The sequence below is a fragment of the Megascapheus bottae genome, chromosome 2, assembly GCF_031878675.1.
Source record: "Megascapheus bottae isolate mThoBot1 chromosome 2, mThoBot2.hap1, whole genome shotgun sequence".
Classification (NCBI taxonomy): Eukaryota; Metazoa; Chordata; class Mammalia; order Rodentia; family Geomyidae; genus Megascapheus; species Megascapheus bottae.
Window position 1 is genome coordinate 4,055,694 of NC_143510.1, and position 23,246 is coordinate 4,078,939.

Here is a 23,246-nt window from a genome sequence, read left to right on the forward strand (position 1 = left end):
AAAGAGAAGTTTGGTTTTGTTTTTATCAAGTTCTCCATTAGGCACTTAAGCATTACATTTTTATTTCAAACTCTGTCCTGAAAATCAAGTACCAAATGATGAAAATCAGGGAAACTAGAGATACCATAATGATCTACCTGCAGCATGCCCTTTAATTAAACTAACATTAGAACTCTCAGAATTTTCCATAGCCAAAATTCATTATGTAATGGAGATGCAGTTCTGTGCATATACAGATTCATAAATACATACCCTTTTATCCTTTAAAAATAAAACCCATTAAAATTATTTCCAATCACTTTACCTTCTGAGTAACTTAAATTCTGGCAAGATGACCAGATACCTTGATTAGACACCATTAGAACCTTTTTTCTTCACATTCACAGATGTGCAAAATTATCAATACAGGCAGGTGGACTTGGTCAACCTAGAAGGCACATATCTGTCATTTCCCAAATAATTTTATGGGATGAACATTTCCCAAAACACCCTGAATACGCTCTTTAGAGCTTTCTAGGAGAATCATTAATGAAAAGAATTGATAAGGTTTAGAAGTCCATGTGTTTGTACCATTTTAAAGATGAGTACGTTTATTTTCCCAGGATTACTTTTGATCCTTTTAAATGGAAATGTCATAAGTTTGGAGACCTGACACCACACTAGTTGAACTTTCTGCTGATAAGACTAGTGTTGTTTATTTTCCAGACTGTTTGTTCTGTCTAGAACCCCCACAGCCAAAGTACAGCAGACTTGGTGGGTGTTTCCTGTGACTCATCACAGGTCAACCAATATAAGCAAACGTAGGCCGCTGGATCAGTGAGCAAGGCATTCTGACCCTTTTTCTTCCTCCTGAAAAAGATCAATTGTTAGCAGCAGTGAGCACCTACTTTGAGCTACATCTAATGCACAAGTCCCTATATTCTCTAAAGCAACACTAACGTTTTGAGTAAGCCAGTAATTGCTTGATGCAGAATTTTTCACGAAATTGTAATCTTCTTATGTTTTATTTGATAGCATGTGTAGATTTCAGTCAGATTTGTGATGGATTATAATCACATATCTCTGTGTGGTAATGTTAGCCCACAGAGTTAACTTTATCAGAGTGTCCCACAATAATACCAGAAAATAGTCATTTTTATTTTTCCTCTATGGACTTACCATGAAAATAGTAGTTCCAGTAATTGAATGTGTGATCCAGACCCTATTGTTCGTAATTTTTTTTTGTTTTTTGTCAGTTGTGGGGCTTGAACTCTGGACCTCGGTGCTGTTCCTGAGTTCTTAAGCTCAAAACTAGCACTCTATCATTTTGAGCCACAGTGCCAATTTCAGTTTTCTGGTAAATAATTGGAGATAGGGTCCCAGGGACTTTCCTGCCTGGGCTGGCTTTGAACCATGATCCTCATATCTCAGTCTCCTGCGTAGCTTGAATTACAAGTGTGAGCCACCAGCGCCTAGCTTAGACTCTACTGGTAAGGATTAAGTTCACATCAGGTTGGTAGCCAGAAGTATTGGATGCCTTTCCCCTACTTAAACTCATATACCATTGTAGTCCTTTCAAAATCATGCTTCCTCCCATATGGAAAACTGATTCATAACATTTTCCAACAATCTATAGGTAAGGGATGATTGCAATAGAGATAGGTAAGACCTGTTCTCATCTTCAGGGAAATTTATTTGTACAATTGCCCACAATCAGTCTGTCTATTGATCTACCTCTATCTATATGTGTGATACAAATTGGATGACCCTATAGTGGTCAGCTTTTAAATTTCTATTTTATTCTGAATTGATTAGATTACATTGATTCCATGCTAAATCTGTGCTTGACTACTGGCCACACACTCATCCTACAGCCTAGTCTTAGTGATACTTCAGTATTTATGTAAACATAATGTGAAAATATATGCACTCACAACTGGTAAAGGATTGCTTTTCCTGCTTGTCTTTCAGTTCCTGCTTTGACCAAGTGACCTCATTTCAATTGGTTACTCAGATAAGACTCTTTTATTCATACCACTCTCTACTCCCCAGTCCTAGGGCTTGGACTCAAGGCCTAGGTAGTGTCCCTGAGTCTCTTTGTGCTCCAGGCTAATGCTCTACCACTTGAGCCACAGCACCACTTCAGCTTTTTCTGAGTGGTTTACTGGAGCTAAAGAGTCTCAAAGACTTTTCTGCCCTGCCTGTCTTTGAATCACCATCCTCAGATCTCAGCCTCCTGAGTGGCTAGGGTTACAGGCATGAGCCACCCAGGCTCAGAAAAAATTTTAACCCCTTTCAAACTATAATCACTCAAGGTCATGAGCCTACATTCTGACCAATCAACCCAAAGGATAGTAACATATTATGGATTAACCTGGGAAAAGTGTTACCCAGGGTACTTATTTACTTGGCTTCCTGTCAGTAAAACTCCCTTCTGCAGAGATAAAATCTTGCTTCACCAAAAAACAAGAAAAGAAAATATATGCACTCAATAGGAATATCACATGTAAATTGTCTTTTCATCCCATTTTATAACCATGCAATATGTATTTTAACATAAGATCAACACATATTCTTTTTGATTCTATATGCACGTGTGTGTGTGTGTGTGTGTGTGTGTGTGTGTGTGTGTGTGTGTGTGTGTGTTTGTATATTACAGCTGATTGAACTTGGGGCTTCATGCTTTCTAGGCAAGTGTTCTACCACTTGAAACATACTCTAGTTCTTTTTCTGTGTGTGTGTGTGTGTGTGTGTGTGTGTGTGTGTGTGTGTTTTGGTACTACTGCTTGAACTCAAGGCTTATCACCTTCACTTGGCTTTTTCACTCAAGGCTGGCCCTCTACCACTTGAGCCACAACTCGACTTCTGCTGGTTAATTGCAAATAATAGTTTCTCACTTGGGCTATCCTGCAACCTTAATCTTCATATCTCCGCCTCCTGGATGTCTTAAGATGACATATGCAGGACACAATGCCGGCTCCTTTTGATTCTGGACCTATGGAAACAGATGATTTCGTCATTTTATAAGTTTTGAAAGTTTATTTTAAACTTTGTATGAGTGCTTGATTAGTGATTCAAAACTTATCATACCTTAACTATCCCATATTATGGTAGCTAGTGACACCAATCCAGCTTTATTCCCTGCTTTTCACTTAATACATTTGACATGACTGGTGGTTTTCTACAGGTGCCCCTAAAAACCAACTAACTCCCTGGCATTTAGCACTAATAAATAAGCCTATTGTGTAGAAATGTCATCTTAGAACAGATTTCTTGGAAATGATACCAAACACAAGAGAAGGGGCAACCTGAATATAGATTCATAGTGTATTTGACCTTTTTTGATGAAAAAATATGCTAATTTTTGTAATTATCAATATTATAAATAAAATTATTGCTAGTAACTGAGTTGAGAATTAGAATTTGTTTTTACATTTTCAGTTTTCTTTTAGCCTATACTGATGTTTTAAATAGCATAAATACATGGTAACTCATTTTTTAAAAAGAGTAAAGTTATTTTCTGAAGATAACTTACTAACATGTTCTCCTCCATCCATTGTGAAAACAAATAGAATACTTGTTTTTCATATTTAATTGGTTGGTATTATATAAACATTTCATTTGATAGGTCCCTAAATATTCATCTGATTCTGATTTTCTGTCATACTATTATGTCTCGACTTACCTCACTCAACATGATTCACTCTAATTCCATCCATAAAAATGAGAAATAGTTTTAAGCATTTGTAAGATTATCTAGGAGCTGGTAGCTCACTCAAGTATTCCTAACTACTCAGGAAACTGATATTTGAGAACCATAGTTTGAAGTTGGTATGGACAGATGCATCTATGAATTCTTATCTCCAATCAACCAGCAAAATGCCAGAAGTGGACATGTGGCCCAAGTGGTAGAGTGCCAGTGTGAAAGAGAAAGCTAAACAAGAGCTCAAGATCTTAAACTCCAGCATCCACAAGAAAAGGCATTTGTAAAATTACTACTATCAATTAGGAATTGCTTTAAGTTGCATATGAGAGAAATCATTAAAATAACAGTGGCTTAAGTGAGAAAAATGTTGCCTTCTCTTCATGTACAATAAATATGAAGAAGTTTGAGAACACTGTGCCACACATTGTGCCATCAGGGATTTAGGGTTCTGTTTTGCTGTCCCCATATGAATTAGAATGCTCTTTTACAAAGAAGAAAGGGAAACAATTCACAGAGGGAGAAAATCTATTAATTTTATAGGATAGTTATTTGTGGTTCTACTTAACAGGAGGAGAAACAAATTATTTTCCCCATTAGCACTCCACCTGTTTTCATGGTTTGGCTCACTTCAGCATTTTAGAAGTCTAAGGTCATCCTTGCAGGTGGCAAGAAATGTGGCTGCCTTAAATATTTTACCTCCTGCTTAGCAAGGGAGAAGCATTAAAATCTCTTTCATTTACCCTATTGCCTCGTCCTTTAAAACCAGTGAAAATAGTTGCCCTTCACTATAATTTTCCAAATTTGAATTATTTGCTCACTTGTTCAAAAGACCAGGCATGGTAGCTGCCACTTATACAGATAAAATGGTGCCAGTCACTTTACTGAACTTTAGTATAGTCTATTTTTGACCTTTCATCAAGACAGGTAGATTCTCTCATTTTTCTCTCACTGTACAAATGACTCCAGAATCCCAGTGCTAGTGGCTCATGCCTGACATTGTAGCTATTCAAGAGGCTTAGATGTGAGGATCATGGTTCAAAGGTAGCCAGTGTAGACAGACAAATCTGTAGGACTCTCCAGTTAACCATTAAAAAGTCAGAAGTAGTCATGTGGCTCAAGTAGTAAAGCATGAGCCTTGAAGGAGAAAAAGCTAAGAAACAAAACCCAGTACTTGTACTAAATAAATAAATGAATACATATGTACATATACAAAAATGACTTCAGGGCCTAAAGAAGCTCATTGAATTTAAGAGTACATGCATTGGCCCCTCTTAGAACTGAGCTTTAACTGAGTCATCTATCTTTCTCCAGAACCCAGCTCTTACTCTCTGGCCCCTATTCTTTTTCTTGTTGCAACTTGTACTCAGGACCTGGGCTAGTCCCCTGAGATTTTTTGCTCAAGGCTTGTGCTCTACTACTTTGAGCCACAGCCCCACTTCCAGTTTTATGGTTATTAATTAGAGAGTCTCACAGTTTCCTGCTCAGCCTGGCTTAGAACCACTATCCTCAGTTGTCAGCGTCCTGAGTAGCTAGGATTTGAGGTATGAGCCTCCAGTGCTCAGCGCAGAGTAAGTCTATTTGTAAATGAAAGAAAAGCTGTGGAAGTAGGGAAACTGGAGAGTTCTCCAGATAGAGGAGTCTCCTTATTCTTTTGTTTTGGGGGGGGGGGGTGTCAGTCAAAGGGCTTGAACTCAGCATCATCCCTAAGTTCCTCTGCTCAAGGCTAATGCCCTGCTACTTAGAGCCACAGCTCGTCTTCCAGTTCTCTGGTGGTTAATTAAAGATAAAAGTTCACTGGCATTTTTCAACCCTGGCTGGCTTCAACCCATGATGCACAGCTCTCAGCTTCCTGAGTAGCTAGGATTACAGATGTGAGCCACCAACACCTGGCTTCCCCTATTCTTTTTTTTATAATTTTTTATTGTAATTAATAAAAGGGTTACATGATATTTGCCAGATAGAAGGTGCATTAATTCACATACATTGATACACTTTCACACCTCCCCCCCCCCCCACCCACCCCACGTCTTGGTTTTCCCCCCTTCCCTATCCAATTTCAAATAACCAAATACAAATAAATTCAATATTTCAGATAACAAAGTGAGATACTGTAACAATATGAGATACCCAAGAGACAGCAAAGGAGATGAAAGATAACATAGTACACTAAGAACAACAATCATTCATTATATGGCTTTTGTTTCAGTATCCTGGAGGTCCTTTCAATTAGCTTCATACTATATGGCCTTATATATCAAGGTTTTGCTCTATTGCAGATCTCTGCTAGTAGAGCCCAGGGTTTCTACTGGTTATGACAAATGAGGGAAACCATTGAGCCTAAGTTCCTTTGAGTCTGGCTTACTTCACTTAATATGATTTTTTCTAAGTCTTTCCATTTCCTAACAAATGGGGCAATGTCATTCTTTCTGACAGCAGTATAGAATTCCATTGTGTACAAATACCACAACTTGTTGATCCACTCATCAACTGAGGGATACCTAGGTTGGTTCCATATCTTTGCTATGGTAAATAGTGCTGCAATGAACATTGTTCTGCGAGTGGATTTAGTATGTCCTTGTTTCTGGATGGTTGGGTAAATGCCAAGTAGTGGAATTGCTGGGTCATAGGGGAGTTCTATGTTTAGCCTTTTGAGGCACTGCCATACTGCTTTCCATAGTGGTTGAACAAGTTTGCACTCCCACCAACAGTGTAGTAGTGATCCCTCCTGGCCACATCCCCTCCAGCATCTGTTATCATTCGTTTTCCTGATCCTGGCCATTCTAACTGGAGTGAGGTGGAATCTTAGAGTTGTTTTGATTTGCATTTCTTTTATGACCAGAAATGTTGAGCATTTCTTCATGTGTCTATAGGCCATTTTTGTTTCTTCTTCAGAGAAGACTCTCTTTAAGTCTTTGGCCCATTTTTTAATGGGATGGTTGTTACTTTGGAGGTTAGTTTTGGAGTGATTCAATTTTTTGAGTTGTTGATATATTTTAGATATGAGGCCTTTGTCTGTTGTTTGGTTGGTGAAGATCTTCTCCCACTCTGTAGGCTTCCCAATTAATTTACTAGCTATGTCCTTTGCCATACAAAAGCTCTGCAGTTTAATGCAGTCCCACTTATGCAGCCTTTCTCTGATTTGTTGTGATTCTTGGTCCTTATTAAGAAAGTTTCGACCTGTGCAAAGGAGGCCTAGTGTATCTCCTATTCCTTCTTGTAAAGTTTTCAGTGTGTCATCTTTTACCTCCAGGTTTTTGATCCATTTGGAGTTAATTCTAGTGCATGGTGACAAAGAAGGATCCAACTTTTGTTTTCTAAAGGAGCTTAACCAGTTCTGCCAGCACAACTTGTTGAAGAGGCTGTCTTTCTTCCATTCTATTTTTTTTTGGCTCCCTTGTCAAAGATTAGGTGGCCATAAGTCTGTGGTTTAATATCTGGGTCCTCAGTTCTATTCCGTTGGTCTTCAGGCCTGTTCTTGTGCCAGTACCAAGCTGTTTTGATAATTATAGCCCTGTAATAGAGGCTAAAGTTTGGAATTGAAATTCCTCCAGCGCTGTTCTTTCTGCTAAGAAGTGTTTTTGCTATACGGGGTCTTTTATTATTCCATATGAAACTTTGAATTGCCTCTTCTATTTCTTTAAAGAATGCCATTGGGTTATTGATGGGTATTGCGTTGAATTTGTAGATAGCCCTTGGTAAGATTGTCATTTTCACAATGTCGATTCTTCCAATCCAGGAGCATGGGAGGTTTTTCCATTTCCTTAGTTCTGCTGTAATTTCCTTTCTAAGGGTTTTAAAGTTTTCATCAAAAAGGTCCTGTACCTTCTTAGTTAAGCTAATTCCTAGGTACTTTATTTTCTTTGAGGCTATTGTGAAAGGAGTTGCTTTCCTGATTATTGCCTCATTCCTCTCACTGTTGGCATAAAGGAACGCAGTTGATTTTTGAGGGGTAATTTTATACCCTGCTACCCTTCCAAAGTTTTGAATCAGCTCAAGGAGCTTGGGGGTAGAGTCTATAGGATTCTTTAAATACAGAATCATGTCATCTGCAAAGAGGGAAAGTTTTACTTCCTCTTTCCCTACTTGGACCCCCTTTATACTTGCTTCTTGCCTTATTGCACTGGCCAGGAATTCTAGTACTATGTTAAAGAGTAATGGAGAGAGTGGGCATCCTTGTCTCGTTCCTGATTTTAGAGGGAATGGCTTTAGATTTTCACCATTAAGTGTAATACTAGCAGTGGGTTTCTCATACACAGCCTTTATTATATTGAGGAATGTTCCATGGATTCCTAGTTTCTCCAGAGCTTTTAACATAAAGGGGTTTTGGATCTTGTCAAATGCCTTTTCCGCATCTATTGAGACAATCATGTGATTTTTGTCCTTGCTCCTGTTGATGTGTTGAATTATATTAATTCATTTGTGTATGTTGAACCAGCTTTGCCTCCCTGTGATGAATCCAGTTTGATCATAGTGTATAATTTTTTTGAGGAGTTGTGGTAGATGGTTGGCCAGTATTTTGTTGAGTTTTGCATCGATGTTCATCAAAGAAATAGGTCTATAGTTCTCTTTCTTTGATGAATCTCTGTCTGGTTTGGGGATGAGAGTTATACTGGCTTCATAGAATGAGTTTGGTAAAGAACCTTCATTTTCAATATCGTTGAAGAGCTTGAAGAGTATTGGTGTGTGTTCTGCTTTGAAGACCTTATAGAATTCAGCTGTGAATCCATCTGGCCCTGGGCTTTTCTTAGGTGGAAGTTCTCTAATTGCTATTTCTATTTCAGAGCTTGAAATAGGCCTGTTGGGTTGGTTCTTCTTGGTTCAGTGTGGGTATGTTACTATTGGCTAGGAATTCATCCATTTCTTCTAGATTCTCAAATTTGTTGGCGTAAAGGTTTGAGAAGTATTCCCTCATGATATTCTGGATCTTGGTAATTTCTGTCGTGATATTACCATTTTCATCTGCAATTTTGTTTATTTCGATATGCTCTCTTCTTTTTTTGGTAAGATTTGCCAAGGGCTTGTCAATTTTGTTAATTCTTTCAAAGAACCAGCTCCTTGTTTTGTTGATTCTTTCTATAGTTTTTTTGGATTCCAAATCATTTAATTCTGCTTTGATTTTAATTATTTGCTTTCTTCTGCTAGGATTAGGGTTGGTTTGTTGCTCTTTTTCCAGGAGCTTAAGGCGAGACATTAACTTGTTGGTTTGCAATTTTTCCAAGTTGTTGTTGTAGGCACTCAGCGCTATAAATTTTCCTCTGAGTACTGCCTTTGCTGTGTCCCAAAGGAGTTGGTATTTTGTGTGCTCCTTACTGTTAAATTTCATAAACTGTTGGATTTCTGTTCTGATCTCTTCGATGACCCATTGGTGATTCAACAATGTGTTGTTCAGTCTCCATGAGTTACAGGGTTTTCGTTGGTGGAGATGTGTGTTCAGTTCCAATTTGATGCCTTTGTGGTCTGAGAGTGAGCATGGAATAATTTCAGTGTTTCTGAATCTGACCAGGTTTGTTTTATAGCCTAAGATGTGATCTATTTTGGAAAATGTTCCATGTGCTGCTGAGAAAAACGTATATTGTGTTGTTGCTGGGTGGAATATTCTGCAGATGTCTGTTAGATCTAGTTGGTCTATATAGTTTTTCAGTTCTAAGGTTTCTCTGTTGAGTTTTTGCCTTGTTGATCTGTCCATAGGTGAAAGTGGTGTGTTACAGTCACCGACAATCACTGTATTTCGATCTATGTATGGTTTCAGTGTAAGTAAAGTTTGCTTGATGAAGTTCGGAGCTCCGGGATTGGGTGTGTAAATATTTAGGATCGGTATGTCTTCCTGGAGGAAAGATCCCTTTAGTAGTATGTAGTAACCTTCTTTGTCTTTTCTTACTAATTTTAGTTTGAAGTCTATTTTATCTGATATGAGGATGGCAACTCCAGCCTGTTTATGGGGGCCGTTAGTTTGATAGAGTTTATTCCAACCTCTCACTTTCAAAAGATGCTTGTTTTTTGGGGTAAGATGTGTCTCTTGAAGACAGCAAAACGATGGCTCTTGCTTTTTGATCCAACTAGACAGCCTATGCCGTTTAATTGGAGAGTTAAGTCCATTGATATTGAGAGTTAGGATTGACAGATATTTATTAGTTCCTACCATTTTCAAAAGCTTTTATTAGGGCCTGTGTCTTTACAGTTCTTGTGGTCCTTAGATTCTATGCTGTTTAGGTGCCATTTCTTTCCCTATATTGCATTTATTTTGGTTTTCTATGTATAGAACATCTATGAGAATTCTCTGTAGTGTTGGTTTTGTTGCGACATATTGTTGCAGCTTTTCCCTGGAATGGAATGTTTTTATTGTTCCCTCAGTTATGAATGAGAGCTTAGCTGGGTACAGTATTCTTGGTTGGTAGTTATTTGACTTCAGGGCATGACATATATGCTTCCAGTCACTTTTTGCTTGCATGGTCTCTGCTGAGAAATCTGGGGTTATTCTGATTGGTGTACCTTTATAAGTTTTTGATCCCTTTCCCCTGGCTGCCTTTAGGATCCTTTCTTTGGTCTCTATTGATCCAGTTCGGATTACAGTGTGGCGGTGGGATGTTCTGTTCTGGTCAGGTCTGTTTGGGGTTCTAAAAGCTTCTTGTATCTGGATGGGCCTGCCCTTCTGGATATTTGGGAATTTCCTGAGATGATTCCCTGAAGTATATTTCCAATACCATTGACCTCTTTCTCCAGACCCTCCTCAATACCAATTAGCCTTAAATTAGGCTTTCTAATTGTATCTTGGACCTTCTGTAGCATTTTCTCATATTTCCTAGATTTGGATTGACTCATTTTCTGTTCTTTCTCTATAACAACTAAATTATCTTCAGCCCCGGAAATTCTCTCCTCTGCATTGTCTAATCTGCTATCAAAGCTATCTACTTTATTTTTCATCTCCCTTGCTTCTAATTGCTCATTTTTGATGCCTTGCATCTCTTCTTTTAGATAATGTATGGATTTCTTTAGCTCCTTGATTTCCATTTGAGTGGTTAGCTCAGTAGCTTTATTTTCTTTGAACATTTGCTGGAGTTCGGTCACCTTTGTATTTGTGGATTCTATGAATTCATCCATCTTTCTTTGAAAAACCTTTATTATGGCCTCCTTTATGGCTTCTTCTTTTTCACTTATCACCTTGTTTATGGTTTCCTCTTGTTCAGCTATGGCTTCCTCCCTTATCTCTTTCTTTATATTTTCACATTTTTCATTAATGATGTTTATCAATTGCATTTGTATAGCACTTGGAAGACTCTCCTCTAGGTTTGCCAGTGACTGCTCCATTGTCTGTTTACATTGGGTGGGGGATGTTGTTTCTTGATTTGACATTTTTCTTGAGTTTCTTGTTCTGCCCATTTGAAAATGGGAGCAAGATTAATACTAAACACGATTATAGTTTTTCAGATATAACCAACCTAGACCTCTGTAGCTGGCAGACACTAGATGTTCACAAGTTTTGATTGGTGTTATCACTCTTTCTTTTTGTACACTTATGCCGGGGCCAGCCGGCAGCAAACCAGGGTTCGCAGATTGGGATTCCTGAAATAGGGGCAAGGACTAGGAAAAATTAAAAGAGAGACAAACCGATGGAGTTCGGGAGGACTACAGCCCAAGTCAGCAGTCCAAGAAGGCTGTGAGCTCCAGACTGCCGCCTAAGACTGTCCTGTTTATTCTAAGTTCCGACCTTAAATACTCTTCTTAAAACTAGGGAACTGCCAGAGGCTACATTCATACAAAATAGTAAACAAGTCACATATAGGATAAATGAGGAAGGATTAACATTGCTTAAAGTTATCCTGATAAGAACTGATTGACTTTGCTTAAAGTTATCCTGATAAGAACTGATTGACATTGCTTAAAGTTATCCTGATCAGAGTTACTTCCTTGTGTATATAGTTGTGTAGGTCCAAGGTCAGGTCCAAGGTCATTGACCCCACAGTGGGTCCCCAACACACTTACAGACCAGTCTAATACAACCACTGATAAGCGATTTATACCCAAAATAATAAGCCTCTCAATCCAATCTCTATTGTCTTTAAGTCCCTCTGAGCCTAGAGAATAATTAAACACCTAGATCTACAGTGTTACTCAACAGCCATCAAGTGTAGATCCGTGCAGTATTAAGGGTTGAAAGACGAACAGAGGTCCAGAGATAGAAAAATAGAGTGGGAGAGGTCAGGGGAGGTACAAGAGGATTAACGTAGGAGTGTAAGAATATTGTAGTACTGAAGAAAAGGTATAGCGTAAGGATAACTGACCTAAGTTGGTAAGTAGGTAGCGTATTTGAGTACAAAGTTTGGAAAGTATTAGAATAAAACTTATGTGTTGCTGCACGACTAGCTCTTAGCCCAACCAGTGGCCTCACAGTGGACCGTGGGATGGATCTGGGAGCTTCCATCTGAGCGCAGTTGGCAGACGTTTTCCTGTGCTGCTTCCAGGGGCGACCCCAAGCCAAGGGACTGGGGATTGAGAGTGTCCAGGGGCTCTCAGCAGGACCAGCAGGAGACCCCTCTGTTCCCAGGGGCGGGGCCCAGCTGAGGATGTGGGCTCCAAGGGCGGAGCCTTGCCTTTCTGATTCTCAGAAGGCAAGCTTGGCTGCTGGTCGACCCTTCAGATCCCTGCTGTGTTTCCACTGCTTTGTCAGAGAGTCTGTGACTGTGAGGGGGCCCCTCGGTGCTGTCTTGCTCAGGATTCCCAGCTGGAGGATGCCCCGCTCAAGTGTTGAGGGGGGACAGGTGCTGGCTCCTATTTTCCCTCACACCCTACCCGCTGTTGTAAGGCCGGGTCCCAGTGCCGTCCACTCTCCAGATCCAGTGGCCTGGGAGAGGAGTCTTAGGGTCCGCCTCCTTGTCAGTCTCCAGTCAGTGGGCTGGGAGTTAAGCCCGTTGGGCAGGTGGGAGTTGGGACAGCTCCGCCTCCCTTGTTGGGGTGGTGGGTCTTAGGTAGCCTACCTGTCAATCTCCAGTCAATGGCCTGAGGGAGGGGGCTGTTGAGGGAAGGGACAGGATTCTTAATTCCTTCCCCCCCTGCTCCTGCCAGTCTTTCTTGGGCAGGGTGAAGGAGTCTGAGTTAAGTTCTATTACTTGGCACCCGCTCTGCTTTCCTGATGGGTTTTGGGATGCGTTGTATTACTCACGCCTCTGCGCTCCGTCTGTGGGTGCTCCACGGTGGTGGGGAGTCTTCTACTCCCCTCGGGTCTCTGCTGCCGCCTGTGTTCTGCATCTGGGTTCTGCTGCTTGCTGTTCTGGTTCCATGTCTAGGTTCTGTTGTTTCAGCCTCTCTCTGGCCAATTCTATGCTGGTTTCTGCAGCGGTCGGGCTGCCCTCCGCCAGCTGCCGCTTTTCACGGCCTGGAGCCAGTGGAGAGAGGTGGGGGAAGGGTCCTCGCATTCCGAATTCTTTGAGAAAGTTGGATGTGAGCTTTATCTGGATTTCTTTTCCAGTTTGAGTCCTTCTCTGTTGCCTTTTAAGTTTGTTGTTGTGGATTTCTTAAGATAATTGGCTCGTAGGACTCCCTGGTTCTCTCTTTTTGTGAGAGAGAGCTAGGCAGCGTCCCTATTGTCTCTGCTCCATCTTCTGTCTCCCCTCCCCTATTCTTAAATGTTAATGCTCATGAGGTGATTCTCCTGTTGTCAGGAGAGGTATCATGGGGAGTAGACAGAAATTCTATATTATCAAGGGCCAATGAGTCTATAGATACTCACTTTGATGTTTCATTTATTCCTTGAACTTGAAATTGTTTTTCTCATTGTGTGTGTGTGTGTGTGTGTGTGTGTGTGTGTGTGTGTGTGAGAGAGAGAGAGAGAGAGAGAGAGAGAGAGAGAGAGAGAGAGAGTGACTTATGATCAATATGAGACCTAAATAAGTTCAGGGTTTTTTAATTTGTTCATCTATTTTCATTTGCATGTATTTATTTCAGAACATTCTTTTTCCTCTGTTGTAAGGAGCATGATGAGGGACATCTTTAATCCAAGATCACTGTCTAAGCTAAAGTAAAATTATTCTAAATTCACTTTAGGATATTCTCCTAGAGTTTGCCTGAGAGTAGACTGATGTGATCCACATGGCTTTGAACATAAATTTCTATTCTAGGTTGAATTATTGACATTACTATGCTTTGTTTGTTTGGATTGATAGCTTTTATTTACTTATTTTTTTGCCAGTCCTGACTTGATCACAGGGCCTGAGCACTGTCCTTGGACTTTCTCAAGGCTAGAGCTCTACCATTTGAGCCACAGCACCACTTCTGTCTTTTTTCTATGTAAGTGGTACCAAGAAATCAAACCTTGGTCATCATGCATGCTAGGCAGCACTCAAGCACTAGGCCAATGAGGTGGTAGTTTTTAAGGCCTCTGTTACACAGGTAGATAAACAGGAAACAAAGTCAAGGAAGGTAAGAAGCAAATGCTGTTTAGGCAAATTAGACTGTATCTGTGAAGTTAGAACTGAAAATTAAAACCAAAAAAGCTGCTCTAAGCTTCTTTCTCTAGTTAGAGTAATGAATTATACATGCACACCTGAACATCTCCTGAATGAGATGTGCTGACATCAGTATTTTGACTTACCCTCAGAATCACTTTACTGATTGCTACAAGCTTCATTCACCTTGAATTCTGTCAGTTGGGGGAGGTTATGTCAGTGTAGTAGGGTCTCAGCTTCAGAACTTATCATGATTGGACTGAATGGAGTGACTCGCGTGGTAGGACACACTGAATATTAAGGGATGTGACTGCTTCATTCCATCACCATCACATGACAAAGCTTCCCAACCAAACATTAGTCTAGAGCGCAGGGATGACTTGTTTTTTTCTCACCTCCCAAGCAAAATTCACTTTGTCATTTACTGCCAAACATTATTTCCTGTGAAAATCAGAAAGCCTTCCAAGCCACTGTGGAGGAATGATAAGCAGAGTGGTATTAAGGCCACATATATTTTTGTCCTTGTGATTTTGTTGACTCTCAATGAAGCACTCATGTGTTAAGCCAAGTGTCAGCGATTACAGTGTTTGATTAAAAATATTTAAAAGATTTGGTAATGAAGGTATTTTCTTAGTGCATAGAGAGATTCTTGTGGAGCACCTAACTGGAGAACCATCTGTTACCTAAACAAACTAATAAAAATGTATCCCCAGAAGAGAGATGGTTTTAAGAAGTGTTTACTCAATTTTAAAAAATACGGAATGCTCACTTTATTTAAAGGAACCTTCTTTTTACACTGACAAAGTAAATATATTAAAGAAAGAGTGATCCTGTCCTTCTCAAAGAATGCTGATACTAGATCACATTTCAATCTGTGATATGCCACAGATTGTTTCTGAATAAAAATTGAGTCCTATTTTCTAAATGTACAATGTATGAATCACTTATAATTATTAGGTGTATTTTATTTTTCCTATTTGGATTTTAAAAGTCAAGAATTTATATTCTCAGGAGTATGTTAAGTTAACCGATCTAAGGAGTGTTTCTAAAGCACTAAAGAGGGTAGATAATACACTCTAAGGAGAGTAGATAATTTCCATAATACTTTAAAACTAACTGCTTAAGAAATGTTTCCTTCTAAATAAAATTTTATTTATGCAATTTTGTTAGCCTAGGGATTTGAACTCAGGACATTGTGCTTGTTAGACAGTCACTTGAGCCACATCAACTTTTTGTTAATTAATTGGAGATGAAATCTGCCAGACTTTTCTGCTAGGGCTGGCTTCAAAAAACTGTCATCCTCTTAAGTCTCAGCTTTCTGAGTAGCTAGGATTACAGATGGGAGGCTCTATCATCTAACTCAATTTTTATTTTGTTAAAAAGTTCTCTTTTACTGAGTTCAAGTGGGAGAAGGAAATATCCTCATGTTCTCAGAACCTAAGTCACCTGCTCAAGGAATAGGGGTGTGAGAAAAGATTCCTGCAAAAGCAGGGAAGGCTTGAGATCTCTGTTAGAGACAAGGTGAAGGTGCAGAAATTAGGGCCTTGGGCCCTAATGTATATATGTGTTGTCCAGAATTTTCTGAAATTTAGACCATAGCACAGGCAAGCATTTTAAGACAAGAGACTGTTCTTGATGCCCCATCTCATTGAACTTAATAAGATGTAATTAAAAGCAAATGGACCTTTTTCCATAAGGCTTGACTTAACAGAGTAGACACTAATAATGCTCTAAATTAAATCAATTCTACAAAGATTTTTATGAGAAGAGGGCACATGCAGTGGGTACTATGTGAATGATTACTGGATGAAAATAGGCCACCTTTTATCTCCCTTGGACACTAAGATGCTTTTTGTTCTGCTCTCCTTTACTTGAATGGGAGGCATTTTAAAGTTTTAAAGGGAGTTTTGTTCTAAATATATGGCTACTTGCCCCAATTTCTAAAAAGAAAGGTCAGAGATAGAAAAGGTAAATCCCCTCCCTGAACCAATAAGAACCACCAAGCCATTTGTCTTTCTGCTGTAATTATTGTCTGGATTGTATGATGCCACTCTGCCAGTTGCTTGTGAACTCTCAAGCATTTTCCCCAGCATGAGAACAGCTTCAGTGGCTGTTCACCTCACGTTCACCACCAGAGTCTCTCTATATGTTGCAATGGCCTTTTACTCTGAATGTTTACAGGCTCCTGTGGGTTCTGAGGAAATTGGCCTTTACTGTTACCGTATCAATAATACTAACCTTTCCCACTCTGGCTGCTGACTAAATGTTTGCAAACGGCAGCTTTTGCCTGTGGCAGTTTAAAAACAGGTTCAATTTGGCAGTACCCTGGACAATGAGTTTTACTTTTCTGTCTTCTTCCCTCCCTCCCTCCTTTCCTAAAATAATGGAATTATTTATCACAAGCCCACTCTCCCAAGATTATTTTCATAAATGGGAAGAAAGAAGCTTCCTTGATTTATGAGGTGTTAATGTGCTATATGTGATACATTAACTTGTATTGGGATCCAGAGGCCGATGGCTGGATCCTGCTCTACAAAGCCACAGGTGGGAAGTAGGCTCTCAGCCGCAGATTTCCCTCCACAGTCTATTTTGTAAGCCAGACCATGAAGAGCATCATATGTTCTAAATGCAGAGGAAGATAGAGCCTAACTTTACTATGTTTACATTTGTCTGAAAATCCAAATACTTTATATCAATAGGAAGAAATCCACATTTATTTCTTGTAGCAGTTTGTTTTATAAAGCATGATACTTTTATAAATGCTTTCCTAATTCATAGCTTTTGAAACATAACATTTTTTAATTATTTTTATTTTTAATGGTGGTTGAACATAGAGGGTCAAATTCTAGGCAGAGGCTGAACCACTTAAGCCATACCTCTATCCCTTTTTGCTTCTGCTTTTGTTTTTGTTTTGTGAGGGAGAGGTGTATGTATGTGCCCATCTGGAGCTTGAACTCAGAGCCTGGGTTCTCTCACTGAGCTTCTTATGCTCAAAACATCACTTGAGCCACAGTTCCATTTCCAGCTCTTTTTTTTTTTTTGGTCAGTGCTGGGGCTTGAACTCTGGGCCTGGGTGCTATCATTCTACTACTTTGAGCCATAGTGCCACTTCTGCTTTTCTGTTAGTTAATTGGAGATAAAAGTCTCATGAACTTTCATGCCTGGGCTGGCTTTGAACTGTGATACTCAGATCTCATCCTCCTAAGTAGCTAGGATTATAGGCATGAGCCACCAGTGCCTAGCTTACTTCCAGCTTTGTGATGATAAATTAGAGATGCGAGTTTCAGGGACTGTCTGTCCCTGGCTGATTTTGAGTCATCATCCTTACATTTCAGCCTCTTGAGTAGCTTAGATTACAAGTGTGAGCCACTAGTATACAGCTCTTCTCTTATTTATTGAAGAGGGTCTAATTTTTGCTTGGGCCAGCTTGTGGAGCTGCAGCACCACACCCAGCTTTTTATTTGTTGAAATGGGATCTAAAATCTTTTTGACAAGCATGGCCTCAAACCACAATTCTCCTGATCTCAGTCCCCCAAAAGGTATGATTATAGGCAGAACCCACCAATGCCTAACTTAAATTTTCTTAAAGTATAGGGCACAACTATGCATTTTTCTCTTGAAATCAGTATGTGCAGTGTTTTTGAGATATTACTGTACTCTAATTTGTTCCTACATTGTTAAAGTTGGGTGCATTTAGGGTTAGGTTATATACACTTTTTTTCATTTATTGTGTGGGTTCTCAGATCTATATGTAACATATTCTCTTGCACTAACTGGAAAACTTGAAGTCTAGAATTTAGAATTTTTCCCAAGTCATTGTGAAGGTGGAAAATAGACCTCATACCTGCTTTTCACACACACACACACACACACACACACACACACACACACACACACACACAACCGAATCTTATAATCTGTATTTACATTTTTTACAGGCATTAATTTTTTACCAATATATTTATGTTCTCAGGTTTTTTTTTAAACTCTATAAGGTAAATTCATCAAGTTACATTCCAGGAAGTCTTAAGGAACAAATTAAAATCTGCAGTGAAAAATAGTTGTACTTGAAGAGTTGCTCTTTTTTGAAAATGCCATTCGTTAAAGCCACAGTTATGATATATGCTCTCTGCAAAAGGTCAATTAGCAGTTCCCGAGGAGATTTAAAGTTTTGTGATACCTTCAAAATGTCAAGTTGAAGTTAAGCCATGTTTGTTATATTTGGAAGAATTTTTCTATAAATTGGTATATATGATGAAAAAAGATTTCCAGGTCATGGATGAGGGAGTGACAAGAAGTCTTGTCTTACCTGAAAACTCTTTGATTCCAGAGAAGCAGTGACAAAGAAATTGAACACATTTTAATAGACCCCTACATGCCCTGTCACTGCGTTGTCTCCCCAGCACTGCACAAAAATGAATAAAATACCAGCACAGGGGCTTAAACTCCAGGACTTAAGCTCTCAGTAGCCTGTCTGTCTCTTCGCTGAGTCATACTCACAGCCTGGAGTTTTGCTGATTAATTGGAGAGTCTCCAGTCTCTCACTTTTCTGCCCAGCCTGGCTTCTAGTCTCAGCCCCCCTGAGGATTACAGACTTTGAGCCACCAGTGTGTGACTAGTGTGAACTTTTAACTGTTAGTAACTGTGCCCACTCACTCTACCAGTATCCCCAAACCCACAGCTCTTCAACTCTTTATTCATCTACACATTGCTTACAAGATGATCTGTTTTCATTGGGAATCAGAACATAGCCCGCCTCAAAGTATGACATGTTGAAGGTCACACCCTGACCTTTTCCTTTACTTTTTCTCCCATGAAGTATTGTTTTAATAACAATAATAATAAAGAACATGTCTTCTTCTGTAGTAGGTTACAGACCTCATTTCAGAGGAGTCATACACTAGACTAGAAGGTCAAGAAGCAGCTACACACACAGGTCTTTCAGAGTTCCTTCAAGTTCATTACCATGACATTGTACCCATTATCTCTGCAGTTGTGCCTCTGTCATTAGTTTTTTGTTTCCATTTCTGAATGTTCCCATGTCATGTAAATCTTTGGGTAAAGCACTTTGTCATTTTTGTTACAGTATGTAAGGAAACTTTTCTTTTTCTTCCCTATACTTCACTTTACAGTGAAAACAAGGTATTAATGGATATACATGCAGGGCCTTAGGGGCTCACACCTATAATCCTAGCTACTGGTGGTTCAAGGGATCATAGTAGTCTACAAATGTGGCTTAGTGGTAGAGTGCTTGCCTCCTTGATACCACATACACAGAAAAAGCTGGCAGTGATGCTATGACTGAAGTGCTAGAGTGCTAGCCTTGAGTAAGAGAAGCTCAGGGACAGTGCCCAGGCCCTGAGTTCAAGGCCCAGGACTGGAAAAAAATAATAATAACTTAAGCTTCTACCTGGAGACAGTGGATATATAAGAGAAATACACAGCAAAAAAAATGGCATAAGTCTGAGATGGAATCGAAAGGGAGCACAAATAGAAAAATTGGCCTTAAGGTCAGCTTCTGGTTGTTAAGATGCGTGGTATATCTGTTTCTGTGGAAATACACACGCCACCCTCTGTAGGAATAGTGGATCATGCTGTGCTTATAAACTGATAAGCTGAATTGAAACTCCTTTGTATAACTTCAGGTAGTTCTTAAAATGTATTAGAGGGGGAGAATAAGTAAATATATCACACTTCGTGCAGTTATCAGCCAGCATTCTGAAGAATTTCTTCCGCTCTTTCCTCCCTTCATCTCCCTTTTCCTTCCCATCTTCTTTTTCTCATTTCTCTTCGTCTCCTTATCCCTTCCTCTCCCTCCTTTTTGTCTCTTCCTTCTTTCCACTCTCCCTTCTTCTTCCCTTTTCTTCTTTCCCTTTCCTTTTCCACATCCTCTTTGTCTCCCTCTCTTCATTCTTCTCCCCCTACTTTGTCTCTTCTCTACCTACCCTCTATCATTAGCAGCTGTCTCTCTGCCTGCTTGTGGGTTACAGAGCTCTGTAACCCTGTCCTTGCAGTCTAACCTGTGCTCATTTGTCAGACCATTGACAATGAGTATCCAAAAATGGATGTTTATTCCAAGAATGGAAAATGAGGGAGAGGGAGAACAGATTCCATGATCTAAAATGTGATACCCAAAGACAGAGCAAGAGAGGAGGTTGAAACAAAGACAAGCCAGCAAAGTTTGCTGGTGCTGCCTTTGACCTTTTCTATGAATCTGGAATTCAAGTTCAGGAAAATGGAGCACTAGAAATTTGAAGTATGTGAAGAGCTGAGATCATTTTCAGGCAGAGTGATTGGTTAGTCCTATGTACAAGTAAAAGCAAGTACCAAAAATATTAGGCTTGTTGAGGATGGTAATCCAGTTTTTTGAGGCAGGGTCCAAATAGGGCTGGACTCAACATTCTTCCTCTACTTCTCCTCCTGGGAGCTAGGATTACAGGTATATATCACCACACTTAACAGTAATTATGAATTCTTAAGGGAACTCCTTCAGCTTCTATATGTGAAGGCACAGAAAAAAATGTGAATGTTACTATTCTGTAGTGAGTTAGGGATAGAATAATACAAATGAAGAAAGATTTCTGCTACTGAAATGATGAGCTGTGATGAATAACCCTACAAGGAAAATGCTAAAGAAGGGAGAAAACCACAAAGGACAGTGAGCCAGCAGAGGGGTCATTTTATCAGTAACCACTAGACATTTAATGTCAACTCCACAAGGGGCAGGGAAATCATTTGGTTTCCAGTCAGCCCAAAGTGGGCACCTGGGCAGTAATTTAATAAGCAAGCCAACACAGGAGAATTAGAGGTTAGACTTGTATGAGTGACAGAGGATGCTGCCTGCCATCCATACGGACTTGTGTCTACCATGTGTGTGCAGTAAGGTCTCAGTAAATATTAGCCTTATTATTACACTTTTTGGACTTTGATAGGAACTGTATATTTTCATAGAAATAAAGTTTAGGACCAATTTGATTTTATTATTATTATTTGCCAGTTCTGGGGCTTGAACTCAGAGTCTGAGTACTGTCCTTGGGCTTTCCTCAAGGCTAGCACTCTACCACTGGAACCACAGCACCACTTCTGGCTTTTCTAAATATGTGGTACCAAGGAATCAAACCCAGGTCTTCGTGCATGCACAAAGCACTCTACCACTGGGCCATACTCCCCGCCCCAATTTGATCTTAAACTATCATTTAGGCCATTGTAATAATTAGGATTTATATATCCATCCAACCTTCCTTGCACGGAATGGATAACACTAAAGCAAACATTCTTCCTTTCCAAATGAGCCTAATAGGGTTCCACAAGCCAACATGCTTTGGTTCCTCACTTCTAGTGCATTCAGGTTTTTTTTATTGTGCTTATCACTAAGGTGGGCAATTTTTTATTGTAATGTATGGAGGGGTTACAGTTGCATTCGCCAGATAGTAGGCACATTACTTCTCACACATTGATACCCCTTCTCATGTTTAAGGTGTACAATTTTATATCACTCGATCTTCTCCCTAAAGTATATTGACATTGTAATGGGTTTTTAAAGACCTTTCTTAATACTTCCTGCCTAGGACTGAAATCACATTCAGAATTAGGGGTGTTTATCAAGGAACTGTTAACAATAAGAGGCTAAAATGATCTACTTTCTAAAGAACTGAGGTGTTTTCACATTTCATTAAGTGAATTAAAGGGGTATTTTGACTCTGAGGATTCAGTTCATGTCTTTCAGGATGACTTGCTTGTTTTCAGATCTCTTTTGCCAGTGACCTTTTTCTTCTATTTCTCTCATGCCTTGTAATATAATTCCTTGTGTAGAGTAGATCATTAGGAAGTCTGTGCTCATTGATCTTTGATAACAAAATAAGTAGTTCTTTATAGTGTCCTTCCCTCTCTTCCTTTATGGTAAATTTATCTCATGGTTTAGATCAAATTTCACCTCTGAAATTCCCAGTTCTCTCCATCAAAGCAAATAGGCCTGTCTGCTTTCCACAGTTCATATCTATTACATTTGCATTACTTACTAGTACATGTGCTTCCTGTTACTGGTTTTACCTACCAAGAAAAAGGCTCCATCTTACCCCACTCTCTCCAGTGCTTTGTATGTGCCAACAATGTATGAAGTGCTACAGAATTGTCTCAGATATTGTACTTTGATAACAAAAAACTGAAATGTACAAGCATGTTGTAGAGTCAGACAGGGAAACCTCTCTGTAAAGTGAGCACTAAATTAGATTAACTTATACCCAGTTTTGCCTTATTCTAAGTTTTTTAAAAACTTTATTATTAAGGAGTTGAACAAAGAGGTTACAGTTCCTTAAGTCAGGTTATGAGTACAGTGCATTTTGATCAGGGTTATCAATTTCATCACTCTCCTCCATTTTCTCCTTCCCATCCCTATCCCACAAGTTACACAGTTGAAATTTTACTTGTTGAACATTGAATTTAATTACTGTTTGTTTTTTTGTGCCTATCCTGGGACTTGAACTTGAGGGCCTGGGTGCTTTCCCTGCATTTTTTGTTTGTTTCGCTCCAGGCTAGCCCTCTACTACTGGAGCCACAACTCCACTTGTGACTTCTTTTGGTAACTAATTGGAGATAAGATTCTCATGGGTAGGCTGGCTTTGAACCACAATTCTTAGAGCTCAGCACCCTCAGTAGTTAGGCTTACAGGTGTGAGACAATAGCAATGGGCTTGTATTTTTTTTTAATTAAGAAAAACACTTGGTGTTCAATATACATTTGTTAAAAGTGAAAATGGCTATCAATATGTTAGCAATAACTATATTTGAGTATATGCTCTTTAAATGTTTCTTGAGACATTTTTTTTTCATTGCTTGAATTTGCCCTTAGACAGAGAGAGAGAGAGAGAGAGAGAGAGAGAGAGAGAGAGAGAGAGAAAGAGAGAGAGAGAGGGGGCGCTATCTATGGGGAGAGGCCATTTCTAGGTTTTAAAATAGATAGCACATGAAAGTAAAAATTACAAGAAATAAGTGCTTTCACTGCAGTTAGGAACCAGTGTGTCAAAGTGGACAAAATCGTGATTTGGTACTAAATTTCCATATGTGGTTTGGGAAAGAAAATTATTTTTTTTTGCTGTAGGTCAACTGAGAGTCTTATGAGATCCA

General features: G+C 39.4%; 1 protein-coding gene across 1 annotated transcript in view; it reads left to right on the forward strand.

Moving 5' to 3' along the window:
* The window catches only part of Slc2a13 (solute carrier family 2 member 13), a 318,943-nt gene that overhangs the window by 243,976 nt on the left and 51,721 nt on the right, over positions 1-23,246 (forward strand). The window lies entirely within an intron of this gene.